The sequence below is a fragment of the Ranitomeya imitator genome, chromosome 4 (assembly GCF_032444005.1).
Source record: "Ranitomeya imitator isolate aRanImi1 chromosome 4, aRanImi1.pri, whole genome shotgun sequence".
Taxonomy (NCBI): domain Eukaryota; kingdom Metazoa; phylum Chordata; class Amphibia; order Anura; family Dendrobatidae; genus Ranitomeya; species Ranitomeya imitator.
The window spans coordinates 703047563-703056340 of record NC_091285.1 but is presented as its reverse complement, the minus strand read 5'-3'; the positions used below and the strand labels follow the sequence as shown (position 1 = coordinate 703056340).

At 40.9% G+C, this 8778-nt stretch overlaps 1 pseudogene; it reads right to left on the bottom strand.

Annotated features, from left to right (window-relative positions):
• Positions 1–2343: 2343 nt before the first annotated feature.
• Positions 2344–3280, bottom strand: LOC138674802 (olfactory receptor 11L1-like; annotated as a pseudogene).
• Positions 3281–8778: the final 5498 nt, after the last annotated feature.

Here is an 8778-nt window from a genome sequence, read left to right as displayed (position 1 = left end):
TCCGGCTCTCGTTTAGTAGTTGTTGGAAACTACGCTGCATTGGGCCTACAAATTGGGTATGGGGTGTAGAGAGATGGTGTGTTCCACTCCAAGGTGTTCCCCAGGTTGCCTTTCCTGAGCTTCGATCTTCCGGCTCTCGTTTAGTAGTTGTTGGAAACTACGCTGCATTAGGCCTACAAATTGGGTATGGGGTGTAGAGAGATGGTGTGTTCCACTGTAGAGAGATGGTGTGTTCCACTCCAAGGTGTTCCCCAGGTTTCCTCGCCAATGCTTCGATCATCATGCTCTCGTTTAGTAGTTGTTGGAAACTACGCTGCATTAGGCCTATAAATTGGGTATGGGGTGTAGAGAGATGGTGTGTTCCACTCCAAGGTGTTTTCCAGGTTGCCTTTCCTGAGCTTCGATCTTCCGGCTCTCGTTTAGTAGTTCTTGGAAACTACACTGCATTAGGCCTACAAATTGGGTATGGGGTGTAGAGAGATGGTGTGTTCCACTCCAAGGTGTTCCCCAGGTTTCCTCGCCAATGCTTCGATCTTCATGCTCTCGTTTAGTAGTTGTTGGAAACTACACTGCATTAGGCCTACAAATTGGGTATGGGGTGTAGAGAGATGGTGTGTTCCACTCCAAGGTGTTCTCCAGGTTGCCTTTCCTGAGCTTCGATCTTCCGGCTCTCGTTTAGTAGTTCTTGGAAACTACACTGCATTAGGCCTACAAATTGGGTATGGGGTGTAGAGAGATGGTGTGTTCCACTCCAAGGTGTTCTCCAGGTTGCCTTTCCTGAACTTCTATCTTCAGGCTCTCATTAAATTGTGGTTAAACGGAACAACTGCATTTGGCGTACTAGTTGGTTTGGGGCCTACTATCGGTGTCTGCCACTCCTTGCTGTTCTCCTGGTTTCCTGTCCTGAAATTCCGTTTTCAGGCGCTCGTTAAGTAGTTGTTAATGTTAGACTGCATTTTGCCTACTAGTTGGGTTGGGGCCTACTATCGGTGTCTGCCACTCCTTGCTGTTCTCCTCCACTGAACAAAGCTGTGCCGCCTGTTTACTACGGTTGCCAATTTTGAACTGCATTTCGACTACTTACTGATTTGGGCCTACTCTCTGTGTCAGCCTCTCATTCCAGTTGTCCTCCACTGCAATGCCCCCTGGTTATTCCTGCGTTACCAATTTTGAACTGCATTAAGCCAACTTTATTCTTTGGGCCTATATCTGTGTTTCCTCCTCATCCTGCCCATTGCCCAGCCAGTGATAGATGAGTCTGCTGGTACATTGACCCATAACGCAACATTCCCCGTGCACGCTACACAACAACATTGTGACCCTGCTGAAAGTCAGGTCCCCCTTCCCGCATACCATACCACCTTACACGGGGACAAAGAGGAAGGTGCAGATGAAAGTGCAGGTTCCTTCATCAGGTGGGGGGGAGGAATACTAGTTGGCGACGTCACTGGCACAGGGCCTCTCATAGTACGCAAAAGTGTTGCTGCCGGTGGGAGGCGCCCCCGCCGTGCAAACACACCGCTGTACTTTGAGGGGCCCTGTGCCAGTGCCAATGCCAACGAGTGGGCCCCCCCTGCTTGCTCAGGTTCACAGCACTTGCAAAGTTGAAATACTTACCTCTCCCTGCTCCACTGCCGTGACGTGGTCCAGATTTCCTGGGCCCACTAATTACTTGAACCAGCCCTACCCACCACATCTTTAGCCAAATGACCCCCAATTTCAAATGCCTTCCAATTATTATAAGGTAAATTACGCTTGACAAGCTTCATTAAGAAGAATGGATGGTTTTGACATTAAAATGGGCACTCTAGGTGTTTTCCTGGCCCCCACTCACTGCCGACTATGCTGCCCCATTGACTTGCATTGGGTTTCGTGTTTCGGTCGATCCCGACTTTACGTCATAATCGGCCGATTTCACTCGACCCGACTTTTGAGATAGTCGGGTTTCGCGAAACCCGGCTCGACTCTAAAAAGGTCAAGGTCGCTCAACTCTAGTTGTCACTGAATGAGGAGCAAATTCTGCAATAGTTTATAATTCAGACTAGTGTTTAGACTATTTGAATTGTTGCTAATTTTCCTCTAAATAAAAATCAGAAAATTGGTCTAACTAATTATTCTGCATCTTTGTATTTGCAAAAATAATAATGTTGGGATTTTTATGCATTAATTACATGTAGCAATAAAAAGAAAACAGTTTGATATCATAGAAACAAGAGACAAAAACAATGTTCATTGTCAGATTTTAATTTGAGAGGTAAAAATCATTTAGAATTGGCTGATTTCATGAATTTGTAGAACAGTGTTATCAGTTGTACTTGATGGGGCCAGATAAAGAGCAATAAATTATCTAATTTGAAGGGCAGAAGACATTTTTCTTTTTAGCTTTTGAAATGCCTGCTTAATATCTCTGTTACTCAGACTGTATATCATAGGGTTGAGGAGCGGGGTTATAACCGTGTAGAACAGGGAGAGGGTTTTCTTTACATTTTGCTTATTTGGAAATAAATAGATACTGAGAAGACCCGTAATATAAAGACACCACGGCCAGGTGGGAGCTGCAGGTGGAGAAGGTCTTCTGCCGTCCGGTCACAGAGGGGATCTTCAGTATGGTGATGATAATATAGGCATAAGAGACCACAATTACAATAAACGGAGACAATGCAAATGATGCAGCCAATATAATATTTTCTATTTTCATCAAGAAAGTGTCTGAGCAGGAAAGTTCAAGTATGGGATCTGAATCGCAGAAGAAATGGTCAATGACGTTTGGTCCACAGAACCAAAAATAACTCATGGTTACTGAAAGTACCAATATAACGGCAGAGATCATCAGCCAACATGAGAGAACGGCTTTTACACAAAATGTGAGGGTCATCACTGAGGTGTAATGTAGAGGATGACAGATGGCCTGATACCGGTCGTAGGACATCACAGACAAGAGAAGACATTCCAATGCCTCAGAGTATGAAAAAAAGTAAAATTGTATCAAACAGCCGATAAAAGACACTGAACTTCCCTCATATAACACGATAGGCAGCATGTTGGGTAATATGGTGGTGCTCAGTAATATGTCCAAGGAAGAGAGCTGTGTGAGGAAGAAGTACATGGGAGAGTGGAGCGATCGGCTGGAGGACACCACCAGAATGATGAGAAGGTTCCCACATACTGTCACACAGAAGATGATCAGAAGCAGAAGAAAGAAGAAAATCCTAAAGCCTTGTAAATTCTGAAATCCTAAGAGCACAATTTCCGTCACTGTGTTGGAATTGCTGGATTGCATCTTCAGAAGGATGAAATTTCTAGTGAACATAAAACAAAAACAAGCAAGTAATAGTGATGAGCGAGTGGACTCGTTGCTCTGGTTTTCTAGAGCACACTCGGGTGGTCTCCGAGTATTTGTGACTGCTCGTAGATTTAGTTTTCCTTGCCGCAGCTGAATGATTTACAGCTGCTAGACAGCTTGATTACATGTGGAAGTTGCCTGGTTGCTAGGGAATCCTCACATGTAATCAAGCTGTCTAGTAGCTGTAAATCATTCAGTGGCGGCAAGGAAAACTAAATCTCCGAGCAGTCATATATACTCAGAGACCACCTTAGCGTGCAATGAAAACCCGAGCAATGAGTACACTCGCTCATCACTAGTAAGTAATAAGACTTCTCTAAAGTGCTCCGAAAATAGTAATATTTGGACATTGGGATGACAGGATCTCTTACGAGTTCTATTACAGAGTCTAGTCCATAATATAAAGGGAATCTATCAACCAGATATTTGGGTGCAGAGTTATCAAGAGCTCACGATTATGGAGGACTATATGGCAACAGGTTTATTAGACCTCTAGTGATAATCTCCTGCTGACAAAACAATGATTTTATTATAAATACAGCAGACAGCCCCGTAAGTGGAACAAGGTCTCCACATTATGCTGCTCTCAGATTTGATAGCAACAACTTGATGACTATTCCTCCTTAATAAAAATAAATAAAAAGTATATAAAAATAAAAAAAAGTGTACAGATTTTATTCTGCTTACCTTTGTGAAAAAAAAAGGGAATTACGCAGACAAAAATGTTCTGCTGCTACAGAAAACAAAATAATAGAAATACTGTGTGGCAAAATAAATAGAACATCGTTAAAACTGCAAATACAAATCATATAAATATAAAATAGGCATCTGAAAAAAAATATATAAAATGCAACATATTTGACAAAGGTCAATAAATAGTTTATAGGCCATAGTTGTTCAAAATCAGAAAAAAATTAATGTCATGGAACAATTGTTTTTTTCAACAAAATGCGGAACAAAAAATATTTATCAAAGCTTTCGAAAACAATAAGAAAATATTATTTTTTCTTAATGAACATTTATTCATATTTGTGCTGGAAAGAAATACAATTCTATTACCGTACGTTCTTTAAAAGTGAAATTTAGTTTAGCAAAAATCTTTTTACATTAAATAGAAAAGGCAGATGGCTATGGATTGAACGGAGATCACGAACTGCCTGCCTAGGGCAGGAAAATAATGTATTCTTGTGTGAGAGTATACCACACATAAGACTCTGATTTATAGAGGAAATATTACATTAATAGCAGAACAAATCATTGGAGATTTCACTAATGGTCTCCGAAGAGAAAAATCACATTTTTTTTCTAACATTGGTTTTAAAGATTTATGAAACTAATTTAGAATTAGGAAATTGTTTCCAGATCTTAAGACTCTATAACACAAAATCCTCCATCAGAAGATCCCTCAAAATCCCCTAAATCCTCAAAATAATTGCAATCTTTACAGTATATTAAATAATATTAGCAAATAAGTTTAGCTAACAACAAACAGATTGGGCAGAAATTCAAATTTAACTCTTTGTGCACTTTTTTCCCCAAGAAATTTTGATTTTTAACCCATTACTTGCCAAATGAGCAACTTTCATTTTTTTTTAATGACAGATTTTCAATGATTTGGGTCCTAATGAATCAGAAACATAATTAGCAAAATTTTTTCAAGTACGGATTTTTCAGAAAAGGGCGTCTCAATATTCAATTAAAAATGACACTGACATGATTTCCTATTTTGAAAACATTCATTTTACAAACACAACGCAAAAAAATTGGACCTAATTATAAAAATTATAAAATCTTAGTTGCTAGAAGCTAAAGATTAGGCGTCCCAAAAAAAGGACATTGGTAGATAATGGGTTAAAGAAGCTATTCTCCACAAATACAATGTCCCTTATTGCGCTCCGGGGTCTCATGAGATTACAGATAATATTAAATATAATATTAAAAAAAAATAAAATAAAAAATCTCTATACTCCCATTAGATCTGATTTTCCTGGTCCGTCTGCTTCTTCTCTTCGCATCTTCCGATCCCCGTTGCACACACTGAAACCCATGCAAGGACGCGTAAGGTCAGAACAACACTATGTGATCACTAATCTTGTGCATGCATCTGCAGATCTTCCCTGGGCTTCAGCAGAGCTGATGTCATGGCTTAGGGCAGAGACAGACTGCCGTATCTCTCGTGCGAGAATCGCATTATAAACCTCGTACTGGCTCTCGCCTCTCCTGATCTGAGCTTGACGGCTGCCTAGAAGTTCATCATACTGTCTCTCAGGTCAAGAGAGGTGCCGGGCCGGTGCGTGCAGTTTGATGCGATTCTCGCGCGAGTTATTCGGCAGTCTGTCTCTGCCTTTAGCGTGAGTAGCCCAGGGATTTCGTCGAGAGCAGAGGGGATCACACGATGCAATGAATAGGGTTGAGCGACTTTTACTTTTATAGGATCGGGTCGGGTTTCACGAAACCCGACTTTTTCAAAAGTCGAGTCGAGTGAAATCGGCCGATCCTATAAAAAAGTAGTGGTCGGGGTCGGCCGAAACACGAAACCCAATGCAGTGCATTGGGTTTCCAATGGTTCCCAGGGTCTAAAGGAGAGGAATCTCTCCTTCAGGCCCTGGGATCCATATTTAAGTGTAAAATAAAGTATTAAAATAAAAAATATTGCTATACTCACCCTCTGACGCGCCCTGGTACTAACCGGCAGCCTTCCTTCCTAAGAATCAGCGCTTGAAGGACCTTCAGTGACGTCGCGGCTTGTGATTGGTCATGCGAGCGGTCACATGGGCGGTCACGCGACCAATCACAAGCCGCGACGTCACCGAAGGTCCTCCACGTGCTGATTCTAAGGAAGGAAGGCTGCCGGTTAGTACCAGGGCGCGTCAGAGGGTGAGTATAGCAATATTTTTTATTTTAATTCTTTATTTTACACTTAAATATGGATTCCGATACCAATTTCCGATATTGCAAACATATCGGAACTCGGTATCGGAATTCCGATACCAGATTCAGAATATCGCCGACTTCATGGCCGACCTCACACAGGGGTCGGGTCGGGTTTCATGAAACCCGACTTTGCCAAAAGTCGGCGACTTCTGAAAATGGCCGACCCGTTTCGCTCAACCCTAGCAATGAAGACCAGAGAGGGTATGGCGATGAGAGTCTAAACTTTAGGTCGTCTTTTCTTTGGTGACTTTTACTAAAAAATAGCGTCCATTTCGCTGTATCTGAATGAAAGCGAATGACTAAAAAATCCCTATTTTGGTGAATGCAGATTTTTTAAAAATGTTAGTAAAATTCAATTCCATTTAAATGTATTGAATCATCTATAGTTCACACCATAATAATTAATTCATATGATCTGATCTTTAACACTTTAACCCCTTCACCGCCCCCAGGCCATTTTCTTTTTTTTTTTATTTTTGTTTTTTTTCTACCCTTCTTCCAAGAGCTATAGCGTTTCGTGTATTCCATCAATACGGCCATATGACGGCTTGTTTTTTTGTAAGATGAGTTGTACTTTTTAATGACCCCAGTCATTCTACTACAAAGTGTACAGGAAAATGGGAAAGAAATTCCAACTGCAGTGAAATTGCAAAATAAGTGCAATTACAAAATTGTTTTGGGGGTTTTTATTTACCATATTTAGTGTAAAAACTGATGTAGCAACATGATTCTCCAGGGCAGTACAAGTACGCAGATACCAAAGAGGTTTAGTTGTTTTTTTTATATAAGTGATGGAGAAAAATTCAGACATTTGTATGAAAAAATATTTTATGTTTTCATTTGTTGGGATATGTGGCTGTTTGAATGCTTTACTTTTGTGAACGTAGTTGATGTTTTTTTTATACCATTTGGGAGTAGATACAATGTTTTGAGTGCCTCATTGCAATATCGATTTAACTTTATATTTTATTTATTTTTATTCCTATTATTATTTTTTTTATTTTATATTTTGATAGATCAGAAATGTCTGCAAGTGTTAATACCAAATATGTCCATTTTTTTTATTTATTTTCAATTGTTTTATTTTCAATGGGGCAAAGTGGGGGTGATTTGAACATTTGCGTTGTTATTTTTTTCATATTTTTAAAAACTTTTTCTTTACTTTTTAATCTACTAAATAGTCCTTTTAGGGGACTTGAAGCTGTGATCATCTGATCGCTTGTAATATGCTCAGCAGTTCACCAGCACTACAGTGTATAGCAGAAACCACAATCTATGAACACCAGGCCAGCGCTCACTGAAGGATTATAACGACAGGCATAGGGGCCATCAGCAGACCGCCTACTGTCGTTCATGTAATGGGCGTGCCTATTGGTGAGACGAATGATGCATTCCCACCCGTTGCATTTTAAATCCCATTGTCAGGGATTGACAGTGGGATTTAGCAAGTTAACAGCCATGGACACATTACTGCTTCACCCACGGCTCTTAGAGGCACAGAATGGCTTATTAAATCATCTGTCATGTGTGGGAAGGATGCAGGCTCGGCGTGCAAGGCAGTTTCAAAGGCAGGGACCCAACCTATGACATACACGTACATCATAGGTTGTAAAGGGGATGAAGATATTAAGATTTAAAACTTTTCACTATCATAATCAGCACTTCATTTTTCACCACTATAGTATAGCCCCAAAAAATTCTATCTGACCTCGGACGGGATAGTACGTCCGAGGTCAGATCCCCTGCTTTGATGCAGGGCTCCGCGGTGAGCCCGCACCAAAGCCGGGACATGTCAGCTGTTTTGAACAGCTGACATGTGCCCGTAATAGGCGCCGGCAGAATCGCGATCTGCCCGCACCTATTAACTAGTTAAATGCCGCTGTCAAACGCAGACAGCGGCATTTAACTATAAAGCCAAAAAAAGAAAAACAGCTAACAAAAGCCGCAACCAGCTCACCAACCAGACCATCAGATGTGGAGCACGAAAGTAAGTCCTGACCCGGGACTCCAAGCAGCAGCAGATCCAACCATGTATATACTCCAGCTCCAGATAAATGGTAAAAAACTTTTTCTTTATTGATCCAACGTAATAAAAACAGGATAATCCTTACAGATGGCAGACAGAATAAGTGATTGCGCAGAGAACGGCTACGCGTTTCGACCACAACGGGTCTTACTCATGCCTAGATAATCTCAGAAATGGTAGCTATATATATAGCACCCTAGAACCTATCACAAGCATTTCATCCATCACATGACTAAATACACAGGTCCTGGAAGTGCATAAAAGACAAATACAGATAGTGCATATAAAAGTAAAATAACGCATACATAAATGCAAAATATAAAATTGTCAAACCTACCTATTGCCCTAATTAGCAATAATGGTAAATTATTTTGTTTCTTTTATTCATACCCGCGGGGAAGCGAGTGTTCAGACTGTACATCCAAAACGCCTCCCTAGTAAGTAGGCGTCTTTTTATATCACCCCCGCGGCTTTG